Consider the following 20,836-nt stretch of genomic DNA (forward strand, 5'->3'; position numbering starts at 1 on the left):
TATAAGTATATCACTGTCATGTGTGAGGTTTGTGATACAGCAAACTGGTGAAGTAATCATGAAGCTATAGTATAAGTCAGGGCTGTCCAAAGCACTGCCTGTGGCCCGCAGTGTGATTTTGTGCGGCCCGCCTGTGGGTTTTGATTTTCACGAGCAAAAAAAATAATATGACAATTTGAATCTAATGCGTACTAGATATTTTAATTTTATCACTAATCGATAATCGCGATGTTGTTAATTTTATATGGTGTGTTTACATCACTATATACTCGCATGTTTTTCAAATAGTAGATCTGTCAAAGAAGCATTCTTATACTGTTTTGTTGCAACATGCATACTCTGGCCGCTCACGCTGAACATGAGTGCGAGATTAGTGTTGTTCGTTTGTTCAGCTATCGAGGTTGCGTCGCTGCTGCTCACCAAATTACTAGATGCACATTATAATGCGACCCTTGGATAAATCTTTTTTTTTAAATGCGGCCCTCAGATTACCAAAGGTTGAACAGCCCTAGTATAAGTTGTGCATTTAATGTGCTATAAAATGGTGAGGTTAGTCAGTAGGACTTACAGTAGCAGTAATTACATACTTCACTAATGCAGTATTTTATTTCTTTGTGTGTGTGTGGGGGGGGTATACTGCTCTGATCTACTTTTTCACTAATAATTATAAATTGGACTTTCTGCAAGTTCAGAATGGCTACAGAAGTGTTTTAGATGAATATGACTAAATCATTAGCAAAAAAAAAAACAAATGGATTTTTTACTGATCACATGCCCACACTTCTCTTAATATAAGACACTTTGTCATATATATAAAAAAAATGAAATGTTTATACTGATTAGATTTATCCTGACATTGATCACTTTGAAGACACTGAACAATTAATTAGAGCATTATGAATAGGATTTTAGAACCTGGTTTCTACACATGGCATACATCTCCTCACATGTAAAACAAAAAAAAAATTATATGAAGTTAATCACATCCACTAACAGTTGACATTAATATATTTTTGTCTCCACATAAGGAATATGACTACTTCATTGTGAGACTTGGTATGCCTTTTCCTTATTTCATAAGATCCAAGATTTGACTCTTGTATCTGACATAATTTTTTTTTTTATATCAACCTCACATGTGAAAGCCTGCAAAACCTATTGCGTGTCAGTGCTAAGTGTAAGCAGCTCTGCTATATTAAATCATTTTATTCAATATTTTAAATAATACTTACATCTGAAAGCATGTTGAAGTTCATCAGTTTGTTGATTTCTTAAATCCTCTATATTTTCCGCACATGAGAGAAGATGATGAAGAACATCAATGTCTAATGATATATAACAATAGAATGAATATCTTATTTATAATAACCATATTTGCAAACATTCACATGTAGGAAGAGTTAAGATTATTTGTAAACTTAAGGATAAGTATTTCATGCTTTTTTTTTTTTCTCTATAAGCTAGTTTACAAAGTGCTTATCAAAAACAAAAAGTATTGAAATTAAAAAAAAAAAAAAAACTGCATGTTCAGCTGTCTTAGTAAAGAAGAAGAGAATAATTTATTATTGAAGAAGGTTTGCTATACTGAATTTCCATTTAAAACCTTATCAGAATTCTACACTTGCAACTCTAATGAATGTACAAACTCCCTTTCTTTTACATGGAACATTTTGAGAACAAAGCATTTAGCTACTTTCAAACTTTTTGTATAACTGCTATGTAAATGATGTATTTGCCATTTGGCTCCCATAGGCATGACATTTTGGATTCCTGTGCAACTCAATTAACCTATCAAACCTTAAATTACACCTCACTTTAAACAAAAGAATCGAATAACTATCCTTTCTTGATGTTTCACTCTTCTTTGATCTGGTTTACTGTCAATTCTATTTATAGAAATCTCATGCGCACTGGAAAATACCAACATAAACAATTGTTTTATCACTCAGCATAATAGTAGGGAATCCCCAAAATTCATAGAAACAAGACTATATTTTCTGACGTAGCAATTTCAGAACTCATCCATCTTTAATACTAAACGAACACATGTAATCACAGTAATAAGTTTTAATAAGTGAATATTTCATCCTAAGTATTAGGACATCATCAGTACAGTTAATTCAAACAATACTAGGAATAACATGCTCTAATACAGGCGCATGATTACAATGGAATCCCAATATGCGTGCAGTAACATGTTATAGAATTAAATTAAAATATATCCGAAGAAAAATAGATTACATTAAAATAAGATAACATATATAAAAATTATTTTACACAATTTTGTATGACAATTTCCCATATTTATATAAAGATCTATGTAGAAGTTTGGTCTTTTTCCAATGGATCTTATGGTTTGGGTTTTCAACTCCGTGTTGTGCGAGGCCAGATTTCTGCGGTTTGATAAGACATATGGTCTTGATGTTCCGAAATGCGTTTATTAACAGATTTACCTGTCTGTCCATAGTAAGAAAATTTACAGGAACATGGAACCTCTTACATGCCAGGTAGCATCAGAGGTGAGAGTTTGTCTTTAGGAGAAGGTAACAAGTTATAGATCTGGTTGATTGGTTTGTAGGTAGCAGCAAGTTTGTATTTCTTCATAATTTTTGAAAGACGTTCAGAGATGCCTTTTACATAAGGTATGGGAATCCTGCAGACTTGTTCTTGTCTAGGTTGATGTGTGACTGATGATTTTTTTGAGTTGTTTTAGGATTGTATCCATTTAGTATGGCTGTATTTTTGATTATTTCCAATTCTTGGTTTAGAGATTCTTCAGAGGAGCAGAATCTGTGTTCTCTGGTTACTAATGATTTAATGATGCCAAATTTTTGATATGGATGATGAGCTGAAGAATTATGAATGTAGCTACCTGAAAATGTCAGCTTGCGATAGACGAAAGTGGAGATGGAACCATCTTCTTTTCTTTGGATCATTAAATCATTAGTAACCAGACCGCACAGTTTCTACTCCTCTGAAGAATCTCTAAACCAAGAATCGGAAATAATCATAAAAAGACAAATTAGCGATGCTGATCCATTCACCTTAGAACAAATTCCATCCTTTAATAACATGTGGCATATATGAAAGAAGTGTCCTGCAATTGTAAAATAGCCTGCTATGGACAGTGAAGATCATTTCTCAGAGAACACATATACATTCATTAATCATCATTATGGCAGTTAAAGAATTTTAGACCATGCTTTAGGCAAATGTTCATATGAGATTGGAATGAAAGTAAAAAAAAGTGCTATCTAGCAGTCATTACAATTTGAAGAGACTATTTTTAGGGTCGGCATTGGCTATGAAGCACTCTCTTAACCTCAACAAATATGGCTGCATTAATCTGCCAAAAATTTGGGTAACAGTCATCTTAAGATCAACTGAACAAATGTAAAAACTTCTATACAACTTTGGAGGGTGCCAGATTAGAAGTTTTCTCTATTACCATTTGAACTGTTTCCTGTACTTGGCCACACGTAAGTAGCTATTCTCGGAAAAATGGTTTGAAATCCATCAAAATGTAAGGCAATTAATGAATAACTTTACATGTTTTTTTTTTTTTTTTTTTGTGGTAATTGTAGACAGTTACCACAAAAAGGGTGAATTGCATCAGACACTTAAGCCTCTCTACAAAGGCTATGTGCCTGAAGCTAAATTTCATTTCTACATGCTGTACCCATACTATGTATTCCGCTGCCAATTTTACTGAGCCGCACAATTCAAATCTTGTTTTCTTGTAGGAGAGCTGAAAGGAGGGTGGATCCACTTGTTTGCACCAAAGCTTGAGTAATCCTGAAAAAAATTGGCCTAGCCCACTTGATATAAACAAAGCCCTTTGGTTGGAAAAATCTGAGTTTGAATCCCTTTGAGGATATGAAGAAATTTTATCAGGGTTTCTGCATTGAAAGCAAGTTAAGGGGGAGGTTTTCCTCTCAAAACCTTGGATGTTTCATCCTGCAAAAACAGAATGTAGCCAGAAGAACATGTGCAATTTACCCATGCATAATATACCATTCTCATAGCCTTAGTTACCTAAGCTGCAATTCCAAAGTACAACAATAATAGTCTATAAAATGCAGCTTCTGGACTAGGGTGAACAAAATTCAATATTTCATTTCCCCCAGAGTGCATAATATGGTTCATAGCCAGATGAAAAATCCTAGTGTAAATGAATACAGATTTAAAGAAAATACAAATTAAAAGAAAATTATAAAGTTTTATAATATATTTGAGAGTTCTTCCCCAGTTGAGCAAATGCAAGTGTAAATTTATACAAAATTTACATAAAGAAATGAAGAATAGTAGGCTGTTTTGCATTTACAGAAATGTCATTCCATTTATTGTTATTATGGGCTACTCCATAAATGCGCAGTCCTTAAATTTAGCAAGAGAGACTCTAAACATCATGCCAAGCACTATCCAACATTTGTGCAGTATCTATCATACTTTGCCTTCAACTCATTTACAGTCATGGCACCCAACAAACTCTGGCGACCTATTGAGCTCATTGTCTTCAGTGGTGCAAAGAGCATGTACAGTGGGACATGGAAGATTGGAAAGCTGTGTTATGAAGCAATGAATCATGTTACACCCTCTACCAAGCAGGTGCATGGGTGTGGCAGATGCCCAGTGAATGTCTCTTACCAGAGTGTGTAAAACCCATCTTCAGAGGTGGCAATGTGATGTCATGAGGCTCTTGCTATAACTGTGTGGTCTGTGGACATGAAGGTCACCACACATGACTAGCCTCTACACAGCCCTGATTTCAATCCTATTGAACATCTGTGGCATGAAATGGAGTTCCCACAACAGTCTGGGAACCTCATTATGTGCCTACAGGAAGAATGGTCCAAAATTCCCACTGTTCGCTATTTTACGCTTGTGGAAAATGTGCCCAGTAGGACTGCTGTGATCATTGCAACGAAAGGAGTATGACATCTTATTAAGGTGGGCACCATGGTTCTGTGTTCCTTGCACTATGGTGTCCACTGACCTCTTTCCAAGCAGTATGTTTTATTTCACTCATTCTCTTTCTGTTTGCTGTAGAATAAAAGCTATACTTCTGGTTGCATGTTATTGTATTGATAAGTATTCCACCCAATCCCTTTTGAATATATCGCCTAATAAGTCTTGTAGAATAATTAATTCCAACTTCTGCTGTTTAGAATATTGTACATGTTCCACGTTACACCTTAAATATTAACCATAAAGAAATATTGCTGTTTACGTTGTCATTTTGAGCAGTTTCATCAGTAAGAGTCGTATAATTTTGATGTATTGATATAGAATAAACATAAATAGCATCTGAAGGTGAGTAATCTTTTAAAAAAACATTAACATAGACCAGTGAAGCGGGTTCAGTTTCTTCCAGTAGGACAATATAGGAAATAATGCCACCATCTTGTTTGGTGATTAGTCTTTATTAGCATAGATAACCACCAGAAGAGAGTATGTCATCTACATCTTAAATATAAAATGCATAATTTGCTTATTCTCTATTCAATGGCATGCCACTTTATGATGATCTGTTCATACTACGATTTTTCAATTATAATTACTGTCCATTTATACAACGCCGCATTTGCTTATACAACAGTTTTAGTGGCATGACTGTTGTGAATAACTGATGCGCAGTATCTGTTGAACCCACTTTATTTGCAGATGAGACTTTAAAAAATCGTAACCCTGTTTATGATAAAACAGGGATACTAAATAGAGGCATATTTGCACATTAAGTAGTGCTTAAGTGCGAGATGGAACTGGAAAGTTCTGATAAACAACAGAACAAAAATTAATTAATTTTATGTCTTCTTATATAACCTGAAAGAAAAAGAACAAAGTACTGGAAAAACTTTTATTGGGATTATGTTGATCAAGTGTATATAATAAACAACTAAGTTATACCAACTAGTTTCACCAACTAAGTCTGTTGGCATCTTCAGGGTACATAACTGATGTAAGGCACTAAAAAGTAAAAAACTGTTACAAACTAAAATCAACCGATTCCAATTATATTAAACAAAGAACAGAGCGTATACAATACATTCATAGAGCGTGGATGATCTCACTTGTTGTTATTTAGGAACGTTCTATAGTTGGCACTATAATTCAGTTCTGGCGAGTTGAAGGATCTGATAAGGGTCTTCCAGACCACGGGCAAGATTAGTCCTTGGTTCCTGTTAAGGTTTTGTGTACAGCGGGCAACTGTTGTGGCCTCCTTAAAAATTCGGGAGCGGAAGTCCTCCTCCATATAAGGAATTGTGCTTCTATCCCACTCTATGGTATGGTTCGTTCTTAAGAAATGAAATACTAACCCCGATTTTTCTTCTCTGTTATTATTGACGTCACCTATATGGTCTTTTTGCCTAATTTCAAGGCTCCTTGAAGTTTGGCCGATGTAATTCAAGCCGCACGAGCATGGTATGTTATAAACTCCAGCATATTTGGAGAAAGGATGGCTGTCTTTTGAAGATCTTAAGAATTGTCTAATCGTTTAAGATGATGTACGTTATATTTCTACCATCGTCATTCCATATTTAGGGACAGTTTCCAATAAGATTGCTAGACTCCTTAGAACACATAAAATAAGAGTGGCCTTTAAACCCATAGAAACGATTAGACAATTCTTAAGATCTCCAAAAGATAGCCATCCTTTCTCCAAATATGCTGGAGTTTATAACATACCATGCTCGTGTGGCTTGAATTACATCGACCAAACTTCAAGGAGCCTTGAAATTAGGTAAAAAGAACATATAGGTGACGTCAATAATAACAGAGAAGAAAAATCGGGGTTAGCATTTCATTTCTTAAGAACGAACCATACCATAGAGTGGGATAGAAGCACAATTCCTTACATGGAGGAGGACTTCCGCTCCCGAATCTTTAAGGAGGCCACAACAGTTGCCCGCTGTACACAGAACCTTAACAGGAACCAAGGACTAATCTTGCCCGTGGTCTGGAAGACCCTTATCAGATCCTTCAACTCGCCAGAACTGAATTATAGTGCCAACTATAGAACGTTCCTAAATAACAACAAGTGAGATCATCCACGCTCTATGAATGTATTGTATACGCTCTGTTCTTTGTTTAATATAATTGGAATCGGTTGATTTTAGTTCGTAACAGTTTTTTACTTTTTAGTGCCTTACATCAGTTATGTACCCTGAAGATGCCAACAGACTTAGTTGGTATAACTTAGTTGTTTATTATATACACTTGATCAATATAATCCCAATAAAAGTTTTTCCAGAGCCTTTTGGTCAAGAAAATTAAACGTTTTTTTAACAAGAACAAAGTACTACAATTTGATGAAGCATATGGGTTAAAGACTTTTAAGATATGTTCTTTCTTGGTTATATATCATTTGCGTGATAATTTCTGTTCTAGGTGTTTATCAGAACTTTCCAGACCCCCCCCCCCTTTTATATGAATGTTCATGTTATTTTAATTGAATATCAATGGTATTGTAATTTTAATGAGTATTTCACAATTCCGTGGCAACCTTGACGGTACAAGTTAAGGCAGGTTGGGTGGTTGAGAGATATGGATAATACTGAGAAACAATACATTCGCTTTATCACAAAGAGAAGAAAAGCAAGAGATCTTATAATATCAATTGTTAATAATGAAAGCAAAATGAATAAAACAGGACTAATATACTGTTTTCTCACCCAACTATCCATGTGGGTGAAATATATCATCCTAAAATTCATATCTATATTATTTCATTGGAATATCAGTGGTGTTGCAATTTTAAGGAGCATGGCAATCCTTGAGTGTATACATGTTAAGGTCAGTTGATAGTTTAAAAAAAAATCTTATATGAAAGACTGGTAATATTTCATATAGGATTCTTTTGGATTAGGCTGTATGAAAGTGCTTAAAAAATACATTCAAAATGTGTATAAATTACAAAAGGCACTTTTAAAGAATGATTGAAATCTTTAAAAATAACTGATCACAGCTATTTTAATAATGTAATCTTGGTAGGATTATTCTTACAATCAATCTTCATGAAGTTTTAGTTTTCTTCATTATTGTAATGAACAGATATGCCAAACATTAGTGCACTGTTTTTCTCTTGTTTGTTTTAATTTAAACTAAGGAAATCATCGGGTAATATGGGAACTAAAAAATGTCGTAATTTAATGACTATATTTGCAAGTTTTATAGATGTCATGCCTTATCTTGAACCAGCTGTGATCAGCATACATAACAGATCTGAAATATATAGAATTAAGATATGACCGATTTACTCAGTGGAGATTAATAATGAAACAAGTGTGTGATGTCACATCATACCACTATATGAACTAACAGTTTCATTAATGTTAGTTTATGTATTGAAAATCATTCTGCTATTATATGTTTTAAACTTTATTTTTGATGAAGTATACTGTAGTATATGCAAGAAAGCAGCTGAATTAATGTTTTATATACTTATGTCATTATACTGGAATCATTACAATAGATAACAGCTCACAGATGCCTGGTGACAAAGTTAATTTTTTCTTTAAATGTATACTTCTAAATGATAGTGCCACAACCTACCATTTATTTCAGAGCACAGAAGACTTACGGAATCGTTTACAGCAGAACAGGTGCACTTGGGATTAACAAAAACAGCTTTCACATTATCAACAAGATGATTGTCAGGTTTAATGCTAATAAAGTTTTCTTTCATTATTAAAGCTCCTATAGTTGGGGAAAAAAAAAGAAAATAATTTTTTTAATAAGAAACTTTGGAAAGATATTCATCTGCCCTAATTCTCGCATTTGTTTAAATAGTCTGATTTTAATGAATTAATTTGAAAATGATGGAAATATTTATGATCGAATAAATTGGCTTTTCAAACATACACTCAAGCTAAAACATTATGAGCATCTAACTAGTAGATTTATGGATCTCCTTTAGCAATAAAAACCACTTTCCCCAATGACTCATCATAGGAGACACATTATTCACACAATACATATCATAACTCTCCTTAAACTCATTCATGACGAAGTACTCACGACAACCTCTGACGACCCATTCACTGCCCTCCAAGCAAAGATTCCGGTCCTAACACTTACACAATTTCCATGGATGACTCCTCATTCTCTCCCTGCCATATTATTACGTAACACCTCCAGGGAGTCCAAAGACTCATCGAGGGAGGGCATCTACTCTACAACTCTGTCTCCACCAACCGCAACTACCTTCATCATCTACACCAGTGGTTCCCGACCTTTTTCCACTTGTGTACCCCTTTTAAACCCATTTTTAGGCATACAATTTCTATAAATTGTATGCCTTGTTTTTAAAATAGCTGTTTTTAAATACTGACACTTTTGTTCAGTGCCTATCTTAATATAAAACAGTGGTAATGAATTGGGAAAGGAAAATTACTACACTAAAAGTACAAACCACAGATTTAATTTTACAATATTCATAACACAGAAATAAGTATAGCTTCATGTTAAATATTGATAATGATGAACAAGTATTTAACAAACTTTTGATTTTTATTATTAATAATATTTATTTCTGTTATCTGAAAAGTAATAATTGGTATACAGATCACTAGCCGATTGAAACATTGTTGGTGAGATCGTTGAGCTTGCTTTGATGCACTTAGTTTCTTGAAATCAGGCTCAAAAGATGCAAAAAACAGTCTTAAATCCGGACTTGCATTAACTTTTTCCACTATTACTGATTATTTTTCATGTACTCCTGAGTGGCCCAGCACATACTCACGAGGGGTACACGTACCATGGTTTGTGAACTGATGGTTTACACCAATGCCACCTACCATCACCACAAGTATTTTCACACAAAATCACAAACATCCATGCCCATATATTGAAAGAAACTGTTCAGTGTCAATTTTATAAACCCTCTGAATAACATGTACCATCATGTCTCTTTTTGCACCTATGTAGCCAGTTTTTGAAGACCTGCACCCTCAATCTTTTCTCAAAGGGAACATTCCATAGATCCACCATAATCTTTGTCACTCTGCTGACCGGATCTGCAAGAAGTAGTCCAGATGTGACCTTATCAATGATAACTTCTCTATTCCTGCTTGTTAGTGTGTTTTAAACAACATTGTATTGTAATATGCCGTTTTCTTTATCTTTATATAATATAATATGTCCTCTAAACTTCAACTTTGTCCACAACACACTCTCCAACTCCTTGGTTTCATCGGTTCACTGCAGTTCAGTTCCATCGATATAGTACACAGCATGTCATCTCTCCTTCCCAAAGCGCACCACCTTGCACTTTGCCTCAATACATCGACAGCCATTTATTATTATTATGAAAACCTCCATGGCGTCAAAGACTTATCATGGGAGAGCCACGTTTATCATACCGTGCCTTAAATATATTTACTCTGTGCTCACCATGCTCTCAGGCAATGCATTCCAATTACTCACCACTCCATGCAAAAAACCTGCACCTCACCCTCCTTATACAGCTTCCAGGGATGACCTCTTGTCCTCCTGCTATCTTCGCCCATTCTGTTCAAAACCTCCCCGACATTAATCTGGTCCTCTTAACAGCTTATATGTCTCGATCATATCCCACTCTCCTCCTATCCACCAATTTCTACAAATTACATTTTGTCAATCTGTTTTCATACTCTACATTCCAAAAACAACCTTAGTCAATCGCCTCTGAACTTTTTCAAACATTTTCATCTTTTTGAAAACCAGGGACCAGATCTGTGCACTTTTAAGGAAGGAAGGCAAAATGTGGAAGATCTTGAACATGAGGGAAGACCTTCATTGTCCATCACAGAGACAACGATCAACACAGCAGCGATTATCATCAAGATGGATCGCAGAATTACAGTACGCCAGCTGCATGTTGTCCTGAATATTTCCGTGGGAAGTGTTCACTCAGTCATGGCTGAACATTTGGGACAAACGTGTTTGCGCCCAATGGATTCCCAAACTCTTGACACCGGAGCAAGTGCAGCATCGAGTGAATGTGTGCACAGAAAGGAAAGAAAGACTGGAACAAGAAGGCGACAACTTAAAATGCATCATTACAGCAGATGAAGTTTGGTTGTATCACTGTGACCCTACAATGAAACAACAAAGCAGTGAATGGAAGCATCCATCTTCGCCTACCCCCAAGAAAGCAAAAACTAAAATCGGCTGGTAAAGTTATGACCATAATGTTTTTTGACTATGAAGGCATTGTTTACCAACACGCTGTAGAACCCAGGAATACTGTAAACGGCTCATATTATGCGGATGTTTTACGGACAATGGTACAGCGCGTCAAAGAAAAGCTTCCATTTCTGAAGAATGGCTTCTTATTGCACCACGATAATGCAAGGCCACACATTGTTGGTGGTGTAGTGGACGTTTTGCAGAAGAACAACATAGATATCCTACCACACCCTCCATGCAGTCCTGATCTCGCACTGTGTGATTTCTGGCTGCTTCCTCAGCTCAAGAAACCACTAAGAGGCCGCCATTTCAAAAGCAACAAAGCATGTGTAAAAGTTGCGGAAGCGGTTTTGAAAGAACTCGAACAGACTTTCACATGTGTTTAAGAAGTGGACGCAACGTTGGGACAAATGCATCGCGTCTTACGGTAGTTCAAAAAAAAAAACATGTAAATGATGACGATTAAAGGTAATCTGTTTTCTGTATAAATACAGTCATAACTTATTGAACAGCCTCCATATAAAAGAACCATAACATCCTTACCTCTACAAGTCGGTGGCCTCTGCATCATTCCCATTATCGCTGTGTTGTCTTCAAAATCTTAGTAACATGTCCCCGAAATTTTAGTTCCTTGTCTACAATCACTCCAGATCTCTCATCATCTCTACCCTCTTACAAGATATTTCCACCGATTGTGTACTTTATATCCCATCTCTGCTTCCCAAATTTCAAAACCTTACACTTTGAAACATTGAATTGACATCCCACTTATTTATCCATTCAAGTCCTCTTGCAAAGTGACAGCATCCACACTACTCCTGATAGCTCTCCCCAACTTTGCATCATCTGTAAACAACTGCATATCACCATTCAGACCTCTCTAAATATCATTTATATACAAATTAAACAGCAACAGACCCTTGAGGTACACCACTAGTAACTTTCCTCTTCTGGAATATCACTCCTTCATAGACAACTCGCTGATAGCTATCAAACAGCTAATCTCCAATCCAGCGAACTAATCTACTGATCACCCCATCCATTCAAATTTAATTACCAACTTATGTGGCAATTTAACAAACGCCTTTGCAAAATCTAAATATACCACTATATGCAACACCCTTATCCAACGCATTTATCACTTTATTATAAAAAGTAAGCAGATTGCTAAAGCACGATCTTCATTTAGTAAATCCATGCTGGCTGCCAAAGTATTTTTCTATTGCCAACCCAATTCTAAACCTTTGTCCTAACTAACTTCTCTAATACCTTAACCACAACTCCAGACATACAGACTGGTCTATAATTCAAAGCCTTACTCTTATCACCTCCCTTATGAATTGGAACAATTTTACCCTCTTTTCACTCTTGGAACTTGACCCAGTGAGAGACCCATGTTGAAAAGATATGCAAAAGCTGTTTTTAACTCTGGCACATTCCCTCAAAACAGGTGAAATAGCATCACGTCTATTCAGTTCCTCATACACCTCGTGTTCACTTACTAACAGTTCCTCCTTTCCCACTGCTTTCAAGTTCTGCATGATGTCACATTCACAAGAATGGAATACCTTTATAAATTGCTCACTAAATATCTCAACTATATCCTCCACAGTGGTTATCATTCCTCCGTTTTCGCCAATCAATCCCATTCTACCATAATAATTTTCTTCTACTAGGATTTTTTTTTTTTTTTTTTTGGCCGCTTTAGCTAACTGCTGCTCATACTGCATTTTTGATACCCTTATCAAGCTAGTCATCTTCCTCGCCTATCTTCCTTATCTTTGTCAATCTATTTAAGGATCTCAACATCACCTTCATTTATTATTGCTCTACCCAGTTTTGTATCATTAGCATACAAATGAATATTTCCTGTCAAATCATTTATGTTATTGATGTACAAGTTAAACAAGAGAAAATCAAGTACTAAACTGTATAGTGCATCACTAGTCCCTATTTAAAAAGACATGAATTTGCTAAGAGCACTAAAAACCTAGCAGTGCTGCTGGAAGCTGTTTCTCAGTTGAGAGCCATAAAAAATAGAATAGAGAATTGGAAAATATGATTTTGTCTTGTGGTTAAGTGAATGAAGCAAGTATTTGTAACATATTGAGTTTCAATCCTCTTTTTGAAATGAGCAGTGAAAACCTTAGAGCATCGGTTCCCAACCAGTAGTACGTGTACTCCTGGAGGTACATGCTGGGCCGTTCAGGGATACACGAAAAATAATCAGTAATGGCCGAAAACTTAATGTAAGTCCGGATTTAAGAATGTATCTTGCATCTATTGAGCCTGATTTCAGGAAATTAATTGCATCAAAGCAAGCTCAACGATCTCACCAACAATGTTACATTCGGCTAGCGATCTATATACCAATTATTATAGACTTTTCAGATAACAAATAAATATTAATAATAAATCAAAAGTTTGTTAAACACTTGATCATCATTATCAATATTTAACATGAACCTATACTTATTTCTGTGTACGAATATTGTAAAATTAAATCTGTGGTTTGTACTTTTAGTGTAGTAATTTTCCTTTCCCAAGTCATTACCGTATTTCCGCTATTTTACATTAAGATAGGCACTAACAAAAGTGTCAGTAAGTATTTAAATACAAGGAGTACAATTTATCGAAATGGGTTTAAAATGGATACACAAGTGGAAAAAGGTTGGGAACCACTGTCTTACAGGAATGAAATTCCCTCAAATGTATCTCATTCCTCTAATATGATTGTCACTACAATGTTACTCTACATCAAGGGTCTCAAACGCAGCAAAGGGCAAGTCAATTAGATGTATATCAGGCGCAGGCCGTATTCAATATCTGTGAACAAAAACAAACAAAAAAAAAAGCTAAGAAAAACCCCTTTGTTGCCGGGCCTTTACGACTTACATAAACAGTTACACCACTTTAAATTTTGAATATATAAGTTCAATTACATTGTATTCATACTTTAAGAAAATTATTTAAATACATAATTTTGACTTACAAAGATAAAGATTTTTTATCTACGAGTCCTTTTTTTAATTTGATTTTGATCCTGAAACCTGACATCTTTTCCTCTGTACTAACATGTCAATATCTGCTTTTTCGTTTCGTGTTGCATTTAATCTAGATGCATACATTGATGCTTTCAAAGATTGACAACATTTTTGCACAATCAATTTTATATTTGGGATATTTTCTGCCGAGATATTTATAAAAATTTGGTTCAGTATTTTACTGGAGTTCAATTACTTCCATTTGTAATTCTTCGTCAACATTTTCAATAGTTATTTAAAAAGGTGAACTTGAATAACAATAATTGATTTTCAAACTGGTTGAAATCAGAAAGTATTTTTTCAAATTCAGTTCTTCAATTTGAGGAATGTACATTTCAGCATCATTATTATTTTGAGAAATCGATTTAAGTGTAGGAAAGTTGGCTAAATTATTTTTTGCCAACTGGGTTTGCCAAAGATAGAGTTTTTCCAGAAATGACTTAATTGAATCATACACATGACATATCAACTGTTCACATCCTTGCAGCAAACTGGCTTGTTATGTCCACTAAAAAGGACAAGTCTTTGCACCAATTTACATCGGTGAGCTGAGGAATCAATTTGTTTTTTGGATGAAGTAAACATGTCGATTTCTTTTAAGAATTCAAATAATCTTTTTAAAACGACGCCATGACTAGGCCACCTAACCTTGTGAATCCAATTCATCCAACAAAGCATGGAATTATCGATGATTCAAGGCGTGAGAGCATATCCAGTTTACTGTTTTAATTACTACACTCATGACATTTTCCTTCTTTAGTTTTTTAGCACAAAGTGACTCCTGGTGTATTATGCAAAGAAATGGTTTAAGTTTGTCCTTGCACAACATGTTCATTTGAAGTTTTGTAACAATTCCGACGTCAACACCAACCAAAGCAGGAGCCCCATCTGTAGTCACTTACTAATTTTGACCAGTCCACATGAGACTTTTCTCAATACACAAATATAAGTCATTTCCCATCGTTCCTGACATAGGCATTATATCCAATAGTTCTCAGTCACATTCACAGTAGCGGCTCGTGGCGGATGCTGCAACTTTCGAAATATACATACCTAATGTAAGTACAGTGTATACGTGTTTGGATAAAATATCAAAATTATGGTAAAATTTTTTAACAAAATTAAACAGGAAAAAATATTTTTTATTGTCAATAAAATTATGCGGTTTGGTATAATTCAAAATTTAAAAATAAAATATTTTGAATTGTTTTGTTTCATGAAGAAATATTGTTTATTATCGATAAAATTATACAGTTTAGTATAATTCAAAATTACTTAAAAATAAAATCCATTCCTTTAATTGTAATTAAAGGAATGGATTTACAATTTTGGGGCATTACAATTGAATCCTTTAATTGTAATGTCCAAATATTTAAAGAGACGGAGTAAACACGATAAGCACTATGAACACTCTACTACTGATGCAAACTGCATATAAACAACAGTGGAACTGCGCGATGAACAGTGCCGCATTACGCTAATAGCTCACATCTCACTATGACGTGCATATGCTTGCACACATAGCAATATGACACTGTGGTAAACACTGCTCCTAGCGTCCTTTGCCCTCCTAAGTGCTACAAGATCGATTTTTATTATTTTTTATACTAAAATAAGAGAATTGTGTGGGATTAATGGTAAAATTAAATATTACAATCAAATATAAATAAATTAATAAATATATTTATATATCGAGAAAAATTGGGGGTGCTGCAGTTCTGCAATGCCTATGCACGAGTCGTCCCTGAACATTCATACCTTAACGCCACGAATAAATATTGCTAACTGGGAAGGAATGTCTGTATATTCGTCAACTGCAATGGAAAACGCTACAAAGCTTTATTTTTCCACCCAATATATAATCTTGGAAGTTTTCTGCTATATCTTCAACATGTTCTGCAACTGTGTTTCATGAGAGGCTTATACTTTGAAATGCTTGTTTTTTTTTCGACATGATTTCGAGTGTACTTAAAATATAATTTTAAATAAATTCTCCATAAGTAAAAGGTTTCGAAGCCGGAGCAATTTTTTCACTTATGACGTAACTACATTTAACAGCAGCATCACTTTTGATAACATTTGAAAATATCTTCTGTTGAAACTTCAGTTCTTATGATTTGTTTCATAATGGCGTTTTACGTTATATTCTTTCATCGTGGTGACACTTTGTCTGCATATCAAACATGTTGGAATATTTTTTTACTTCCACAAAAATATGCCTTCTCCCATTTTTCTTGAAAAGTTCTGCCTTCTTGATCTATTTTGCTTTTTTTTAACTTTAAATTCAGACTGTGGGCAAAAAAAAATATAAGTTACTGAGATAACTTTATTAACACACTATCATATTACAATGGTAACCTGTAACTTATTGACGTTGTATCACATGGCTTAAAATGGCTGCGTTAAAACTAACTTCCATTCAGTGTTGCCAACATTTGATGATAGAAACTTGATACAAAAAATTGTAATAGGTTTTACTCTTAAGAAACTTGAGTTTTACTCTTAAGAAACTGGGGGGGGGGTCTACTAAAGACCCCCCCTAGAGCTGCCTGGTGTATACCAGGTCTCTTGCAGCTGTAAGCTGTCCTACTTTGGCCAAACAGGCAGGACAGCAAATATCAGAATTTCAGAACACAAGGACGACATCCGGTTTCAACAATACAGCCACACTGGTCTTGCTGACCATGAGCTGGATACCCGCCATAGAATACGGTGGAAGAAAGCCACGATAATACACCGTAGTAAATACAACTATGAAAGGCTTTTCATGGAATCAGCTTCAGCCCTAAGAAACAATCCAAACCTCAACAAATATGGCTGCATGAGACTGTCTCAAATTTTGGAAACCTACATCAGAAAACCCTCAGCCCAATCGCCCAAGAATACCAACATTGCCCGCTAGGGATCACCATCAGGACTTTGGGAAAAATAATAGCTTCCTGCTTCTTGCTCACTTACTATTTGTTGTGCCTGCGTGCACGTGTCTTGTTCTTAAGTTTCTTGAAAATGGCAACGTGACGTTGACGAAATATTGAAGTACATTAAAATTTATTTTAATTTAATGTATATCCTAGTTGACGTAATTTCCTTAAATTACTTAGTAAAAAAAAGTTTTACTCTTGTTTAAAGCTGTCATAAAACATTTAGAAGTTTGATTTTTTTTTCTGATTTTTAATCCCCACAGGATGATAGAAACATTGATTTTTAGATAACTCCTTAAGGTCGCGGGCCAACTTCCTTAGGCAAACTAAACGTACTTGTGCCAAGATACGCTATCTCTGGAAATGGTTAAAATATCGTACACTCTGTGCTAGGAATCATATTGTAATTAATGTTATTAATGATTTTTTTTATATATTTTAACAGAAAAATTAAATTAATATTAATAATATTAATAAATTATGTTATATGAAACAAATAGGTGGCATCTGTGAATAAGTAACGTTAAACTTGTGCTTCTACATTTTATCGTAATTGCAAGTGGTTTTTTTTTTGTGTGTGTGTGTGTGCGCGTGCGTGCGTGCAAAATAAGTAAACGACAAAAGTAACAGGGTACTATGGAGCCGATTACTTCAGCACAACTAGTAACTGCCCATAGTCCATTAAATCAGCTATTTTTTACAACTAAAAAAGCCACGCGAAAGCGCTATGCCTACCGTGCGAAGTAAAGATGGCAACAAAGGCCAACAACGAAAGATTTCCTCGAGTTCCGTCACCATAGCATGACTGATCGCCAACAAACCGAATGACATTGCGAAGTGCCCCAGCTGTGAAACCGAAGTCAAAGAAAGGAGAAAAGGTATAGTGTGCGATTTCTGCTGCATTCTTCGTGCGCGAAAATAAATGAATCGGTGTACAAGCTTTTCTTTACCGATCTTAACCAGCCCTACTTCTGTACGATGTGCCTCTCTTCCATAAAACAGCTACTAAACCTAGGCAAAAGAGTTGAAAACCTCTAACAACAGCTTAATACTATGATCGATACTTTCTCCTCCAAAATCGGAAAGTTGGAAACTGAGCTCGAAATACTCAACGACCAGCGCCCGATGGCCAGTGCCTGCTAACGAACTTCGCGAACTAATCGCATCAACGGTACATGAGTCGCTCGATGCCGAAAGGAGGAGACCGAACGCTGTTATCCTGAACTTTCCGATGGGAAACGGTAAATCCTTAAAAGAAGACGTCAGCAAACTAACAGGAGAATGCAATTTGGATCCCAGAAATATCGTTAAATGCCATCGTTTCGAACCCGTAAACAAAAGAAGGACGGAACGAACTTTCCACGTCTCGTGAGAGTGACCTGTTACACACCAACAAACGGTGATAAACAAGCTAAAGGACACTTGCCCCCAGTTGCGCATACGTGCTCTACCTAGTTTAACCCTTGCCCAGTGAGAACAAAGATGCCAACTCCGAAGACAACTAGAAGAAAAACGCCAAAATGGAGACAACAGTAGGATGATAGACTACAAACCAAATTAGTGCAAAACCAAGTGACGATAGTAGTAACCACCAAGGACACCAGTATGCAGGCACTGCATAGGAAACGTGCAAGAGCCTTACACTCCAAATTTAATAGTGTCCAATACCATCTACAGTCCACCAAACCCCACTTACTCTTTTTAAAAGAAACTCAAATCTCACCTTCACCCAGCACTTTTCATCTCAACCTTCCTAACTATACACTGTTTAACTCCTTTTGATCCAAGGTTGGTGTCTGATCCGTTCTGACATCCCTGGCCAGAGAGCACCTAATCTAGAATCGCTCAACTTCGACTTTCTTTGGCTGAAGATATCCCACACCCACTCAGTCAAATTCATCTGCTGTCTCTATCACTCTCCTAATATCACCAATCACTGAGCTGTTTCATTTCCTCTCCTTAAATGTTGATATTCTCCAGTCCTGCTCTCCTAACAGCGAAATCATCCTCCTTGATGATTTCAACGTCCATAACACCAACTGGCTTTCATCTTCCAGTTATACAGATCCTGCAGGAAGAGATGCTGAAACATTTACTAACGACTTCACACAAATTGTTCAAAAAAACGACCTGAATACCAGATATCCCCGAACACCACTCCCCAAATACCCTAGATCTCTTCATTACTAAATGATCCCTCCAAATATGCAGTGACTGTAGTGATCCCCATGGGTAATTCTGACCACAACCTAGTGCTCATCTCCTCCCTCATGCAACAATGCTTACACAGTCACTCCCATACAAGAGTAGTTTGGCATTATAACATTGCCAAATGGGACAGTCTCTGAGACTACTATTTCATTCCCATGGTTGGACTATTGTTTCCGGACTTCCAGTCCAAACATATGCACCGATCGTATCAACAAAGTAATCCTCACTGGCATGAAAACATACATTCCCCACACTACCCAGAACTGCCGTCCCCTGAATAAACCCTGGTCTCCAAAAGATGTGCCAAGGCTGTACAAATGAAAAAATCAGATATACCACAACTGGCTCAAATCAAGAACCCCATCCTCATTCAATGCCTATACTGAACCCCAAAACAGATGCAAGAAAATTATCAATGCTTCTAGAACAATTTCAATGGGCAGGAAGCTTGCAGCCTGTCCAAATGGCAGCCATGCCTTTTGGTCTCTTGCCAAGGCAATTAGCCATAACTTTTGCCCTACACATACCCAGATGGCTCAATTGCAACATTACCCATAGAAAAAGCTAACCTCCTGGCTTCACACTTTGCCTCCGATGTACACATAACTGACAATGGCAAATGCCTTCCAGTCATTCCAACTGCCCAACATGCAATGACCCCCTGTATCCTTTTGCCAAAAAGATATCACAAACCTGCTGTCTAAATTAGACACAAAAAAGTCTCCTGGCCCTGACTGCATGCCTCCAATTGTCCTGAAGGTCTGTGCACCAGAACTGACTCCTGTCCTATGCCATCTATACATACTCTTTTACTCCACTGGTATATATCCCAAAGCCTGGAAACTGGCCTATATCCAACCCATTCCTAAAAAGGATGACAAATCATTGCCAGCTAACTATTGCCCTATCTCTCTCACTTCAGTCCTATCTAAAGTAATGGAGAAAACCCATCAACTCTCAACTCCTAATCTACCTTGAAGGTACCTGGCTATTAAGCGACCACCAGTACGGATTCCGTCGAAGCCGTTCGTCAGGAGATCTACTGTCATACATCACCCATCGCTGGACAAATGCCATGGAGAAATTTGGCAAATCCCAAGTAGTTGCACTCGATATCTCTAATGCCCTTGACCGAGTCTGGCACAAAGGATTACTAAGCAAACTCCCATCATTTGGGCTGCCACAGGACTTCTGCAGGTGGATTGCTAGCTTCCTGTCTTGCTGTGCACTGTGTGTGTGTGATGATAGATGGCTCACTATCCTCTTACCATCGAACTAATGCTGGGGTCCCACAAGGTTCAGTTCTCTCACCGACCCTCTTCCTTCTATATATCAATGATATACTTCAGTTGACCTCTAACCCAATACACAGCTTTGCAGATGACAGCGCATTACACTCCTGCATTTCATTCGACAAACCCTACTCTACACAACTCACATCAACCACCACTGCTCTTAAATCTGAACTCCAAGCATATCTATTGATGAGGT

This window comes from Typopeltis vanoorti, chromosome 4, assembly GCF_054136105.1.
Source record: "Typopeltis vanoorti isolate ZY-2024b chromosome 4, IOZ_Tvanoo_1.0, whole genome shotgun sequence".
In the NCBI taxonomy this organism is placed as follows: domain Eukaryota; kingdom Metazoa; phylum Arthropoda; class Arachnida; order Uropygi; family Thelyphonidae; genus Typopeltis; species Typopeltis vanoorti.